The sequence below is a fragment of the Crocuta crocuta genome, unplaced genomic scaffold (genome assembly GCF_008692635.1).
Source record: "Crocuta crocuta isolate KB4526 unplaced genomic scaffold, BGI_CrCroc_1.0 scaffold129, whole genome shotgun sequence".
NCBI classification, from domain to species: Eukaryota; Metazoa; Chordata; class Mammalia; order Carnivora; family Hyaenidae; genus Crocuta; species Crocuta crocuta.
Window position 1 is genome coordinate 10380505 of NW_027551571.1, and position 5722 is coordinate 10386226.

Sequence of the window (5722 nt, forward strand, 5' to 3'; positions counted from 1 at the left end):
CTCTCCTCCCCCCCCCCCCCCCCCCCCCACCTTCAGCCACACTGGCCTTACTCCTTCGGAACACACCAGGCTCATTTCCCCTTCAGGGACTTTACATGGGTTGTCCCCTCTGTTAGGAAGGCGTTCTGCCAGATACTTGTCTGTCTCTCTCCCTTATTTCCAAGTTTTTGCTCATATGTCACCTTTTCTCTGAAGCCTATTCTGATTGCTTGTTTTTAAATTTACAACCACCTTCCCTGCACTGTAGATCTCCCTTACCTTCTCTGCTTTTTTCCATAACATTTTATCACCCAAAACGCTATATAATGTATGTTTTATTATATTTGTTTATTGTCTGTCATCATTCACTAAAATGTAGACTCTGCCATGACAGAGAGCACTACTATATACCTACAAATGCTTAAATGGAAAAAACTCAGCTTTTTACCCGCATAGGGAAAATCCAGTTCTTCCCTACTATGTGTTTCTTCCCTGTGAGCCTCCTACTCACACAAAAAACACTTCTGGTTACCAGTTGGGGGGAGGTTTTTCCCCGCACCACCAAGCAATTCTCAGACCAGCAGAGTGTCCAAGATTCAACACTATCAAACCAGAGATAGCATCGGATTCCACAGGTTAAGGACTCAGTCTCACAGGACTGTTCCCCCCCAACACACACACATACACACCCCCCGAAACATACACCTCAGATGCCAGTCGCAAGCCCAGAGCGTCACCTGTGCTTCTGTATAAGTACCACACACTAACTGTGCCACTGGAGAGCCCTATCACTTGTGCATCTGACCGACCAGGTATAGGTCAGGGATTCCAAAGACACCCCCATCTTCAGGTCCAATTAATTTTCTAGAGCTCTTCACAGAACTCAGGGAAACACTGCTGTTTACCAGATTGTTAAGGGATATGTTAAAGGATACAGTTGAGCAGCCAGATGAAGAGATACCTAGGGCGAGGTCTGGGAGCGTTCTGAGTTCTGGAGCACTGTTCCTGTGGAGTTGGGGTGCATCACCCACGCTCCCCCTCCCCCCAGCGTGCTTGTTTTCACCAGCCTGGAAGCTCTTCAACTCCCTGACTATTGAGATTGTATAGAGGTTTCCTCAGGAGGCATGATCAATTATTAATTCAATTTCCAGCTCCTCTCCTCTCTCTGAAGAATGGAGGACAGGGCTGAAAATTCCACACTTCTAAGAACGGCTTGGTCTTTCTCGTGACCAGCGGCCACTGAGGAGTCACCCAGGGGCCCCCTCAGACTTCCTTCCTTAGAACAAAAGACACTCCTAGTGGTCTTATTACTTAGGAATTTACTAAGGTTTTAGGAGCCCTGGATTAGGGACAGGGTCAAAGACAAATACTAGAACAAGATATACTCCTAGGATTATCATTTAAGAAATTACAAGGATATTGGGAGCTCTGTGCTAGGAACCAGGGGCAGAGACCAACATGTGTATTTTCTGTTTCACAAACACTATATACATCCCTGCTACATCCGCCAGAATATATAACAGTACCTGGCACAAAGCACAGGACAAAATACATACTATTTGTTGAATAAATGAAAACCTTCTCCCAAAACCTTTTTTATGCACTGTCTCCCCCAAAGTGCTTTTCTTCATTGCAGCAGACACCAGACATTTGCATGTGGATGCTGTATGCAATAGAATACGAAAGGGTAGGAGCTCCATTCCCTCAGAACCCGCTGTGAGGGTGGACCCTGAACTTGCACGGCCTCAATCCCGCCCTCTCCCAGTTCTACACACCAGGGCTCTCCACTCCTCCCCATCTCAGCCAAGAATTTCAGACAGAGATTGAGATTGCTTTCTGCCTTATCCATGCCCTTCACAACCGGCACCGGATAGAGCACACAGCCAGGGGACTACTGGCCAAGCTGACACGGGTGCTTTCTTCTCAGGTGGTATGTGAAGAGGACAAGTGCAAACATATCACCAAGAAAAAGTTTTTCTTTTGGCATCAGCACACTGTATTCATTGCAACATCCGTCCTCCCCCAGCCCCCACCTGCCCGAGCTTATACAACAGAACAGGAAACATAAAGCCATACCTAGCCGATCCAGGCAAGCTTCTGTTCTAAAGAAACAAAAAGCATGGGCTGGAACTACATTATTTGACTGTACATTTAACTCAGAGCAATTTTCAGAGGGAAAATTTCACTCCCACAGATGCTCTGAGCAGATAGGCAGGTTATGAAGTCCTCTTCACCACTAGTTAATATCTGGAAGAGCCCAGGAAAAAGAAGAAGGTGGGGTGACCCCCAAGGGAAAGAAAGTGGAAAGAATATGTCCTGTATGTCCTAAGAGCTCCAAATGTAGAGCATTTGACACTGGGGTGGGCAAGAAAGGCAGAGAAGTGATCAGAGCTCAAATCAAAGTTCAGCTGAGTCTAAGGATCAGGATGATTTAAGACAGATGTGGAGCTCAAGCCGCGTTGCTAATTGATCTTACTTTCAGTAACTATATGGTTAATTGTCCAAACTGAGACACTTTGAGAATGAAAAGGGATGATTTTAATAATTCTACTAGGAAAACAGGCATGAAACAGGACTGTCCTGGAGAAACTGAGATGATGGGCACTCTAATCTAGAACAAGAGTAATTATAGAGTGAAGAGGATGTGGGTATTTCATAAGTACAGCAAGACTATTTTCCTGATTCTCTTAGTGATTGATGTAGTGACAGTGGCCATTCTTTTTTTTTTTTTTTGAATTTTAGTTGACATACTGTGTAGTATTGGTTTCAGGAGTAGAATGCAGTGATTCATCACTTACGTACACTACTCAGTGCTCATCAAACAAGTGCCCTCCTTAGTACCTATCACCCATCTAGCCCATCCCCCTCCCTTCTCCCTCCATCAAGCCTCCTTTTGTTCTCTATGGCTAAGAGCCTCTTATTTTTAGTTTCCCTTTCTCCTCTTGCCCTCGTTCCCATACGTTTTGTTTCTTAAATTCCACATATGAGTGAAGTCATATGGTATTGTCTTCCTCTGATTGACTCAGTTCATTTAGCATATAATACATTCTAGCTCCACCCATGTTGTTGCAAATGGCAAGATTTCATTCTTTTTGATCGCCAAGTAACATCCCATTGTATTTGTGTGTGTATGTGTGTGTGTGTGTGTGTGTGTGTCACCTCTTCTCTATCCATTCATCAGTCAATGGACATTTGGTCTCTCTCCATGGTTTGGCTATTGTTGATGAGACTACTATATATTGCTATATGCACTGGGGTGCATGCACCCCTTCAAACCTGTATTTTTGTATCCTTGAGGTAAATACCTAACAGTGCAATTGCTGGATCATAGGGTAGTTCTATTTTTAGCTTTTTCAGGAACCGCTATACTGTTCTCCAGAGTGTCTGCCCAGCTTTTAGCTTTTGGAGAATTGTTTCAATTGCTCTCCCTTCACTCAAGTCACGTAATTCTAGTGGGGCTGCCAATCCCCAATCTTCCCCTCCTCAATCCACATCTGCCCACTCAGAGAGCCCAATTCCTCTGACTTCAAGAACTGGCTGGAGGATTCTTCCTGGGATGGATGGATGGATGGATGGATGGATGGATGGATGGATGGATGGATTTAAAATAGAAATAGAGGAAAAGCACCTTTCCTTTTTGGATCACAGAATTTGAAGGACACAAATTGGGAGTTTCAGCAGCCATCTTACCACACACAGAACCCTGTCTTCATGGAATGAGAAAGAAGCCAATGAGAATGAAAAGAAAACAGAGGAGATATAAAGACCTCATTTGATATTAACATGACCGAAACAAGTGACATCTGTGTGCTTCTGTCTTCCTAGCTAAGTGAGCCAGTACATTCACCTTAAACTAATTTGAGTTGAATTTCAATACATTGAAAGCACTTCTCTCATCCTGACATTTCTACCAACAGATTTTGCAGATTTATCTCATTTAGAATCTATACTTACTGTGTGGCTATCTGCAATGCTGCTTCTTAGTTATTAATGGTTTTACTGCATGAATACACTGATAGTATTCATGGCTTACAAAACTCTCATCCTCATGAAAAACTGAAGCTCAGAGCAGCCCCAGATCACAACAGAGCCAAAATTCAAACACACCTCATCAGGTCTTGATCCTGTGCCCTTTTCCCCACATCATAGCACATCACCCAGAGTATAGACAGAGCCCTTAGATGGTTGAAAGTGGCAATCAGTTGTTTTGGCTGACAAGTACCAAAATGTGGAATGGGAATACTGTCAACCTGTTCTGTCAGTGGGGAAATTCAATATATTGCATATTAGAGTTTGTTGCCACACGCTACCATGGTCATCCAGCATACTTCTTAATCTAGCAGAGAGTCCAGGCCTGGTTTGAAGATAGTTTAAATCATGAATAAGTTTTTTTTTTAATTATGTTTTCAAATAACCAACACATATAGTAACTCTGTGAACTGCTAAGAAGTAAGGCTGAAATAAAAATTGAGACAATTCCAAAATAGTCATTTTAAAGAGAAATAATTTGATGTTTTTATAAGCCTTTGATGAGGACATGGGGAAAAAACAGGAAATAATTTTTCATTTTGAGGTGCCCAGGAAGCTCAGTTGGTTAAGCATCCGACTCTTGATCTCAGGTCTTGATCTCAGGGTCATGAGTTCAAGCTCTGCATTGGGCTCCACACTGGGCATGAAGCCCATGAAGAAATTTTTTTTTCATTTCTTCCCATCCTCACATCATATTATTATACCTCAGATGAACTAAAATATAATTCCCTTTCAATTTGCTAATGGCCATAGATATTTCTACCTTCAAATCAGACAAAAATTACTTACTAATATCTTACAGAAAGGAGTCATCTTTTTCCTATTAATATTTCCTATTAGTTTTTTCCTACCTCTCCATGTAGAGCTATCATTAACTGATAGATTCATTTCAGCTAAAAAAGCCTATTATTCCAAAACCCATTAACAATTCAACATTTAACCCTTTATGCTTCTGCATATTAAAGATCAAAGAGATTAATATATCATATGAAGTTGTTTCCATTTTTAATCTGAAATTGCATAATAAAATTGAATTTGGACACTTAATTGCTAGCCTGTTAAAGGTGTCATGCATTTGTACTTGATTAAATGGTAAACTAGCTCTTTATGAAGAGAAATGTAGTCGTAATAATAAAATAATATTGAGTGCAACTCAGGACATTGTATTTCCTCCAGAAAGCTTGGAGAAACCCAGTCAATTCTTTTTTTTTTTTATGTTTTATTTATTTCTAGGAGAGAGAGAGAGAAAGCGCGAGCAGGGGAGGACCAGAGAGAGGGAGTCACAACTGAAACAGGCTCCAGGCTCTGAGCTGGCAGTCAGCACAGAGCCCGATGCGGGGCTTGAACCCACGAACCACGAGATCATGACCTAAGCGAAAGTCGGACGCTTAACCGACTAAGCCACCCAGGCGCCCCCCCAGTCAATTCTTCTAAAGCTACTCTAAGTTTGCCATAACATCTCTTGGAAGCCAATTAGACATCATAATGTTCATAAATGGTATCAGGTAAGAAAAATCCTCCAGCCCCTTACTTAAAGATCCTGTAATTTGCTACACAACTGACACAGGCCATTCCCCCTCTGCCCCACCATTTTCCTTGCTCACAAATCATATGGAATCACTAACTGGGGAAGAGGCCTTTCAGAGCCTCATACAGTGACACAAATGCAAATGTGAGCAGCAAGTGTGAGAGGCAAGCAAATAAATTGGCTAAA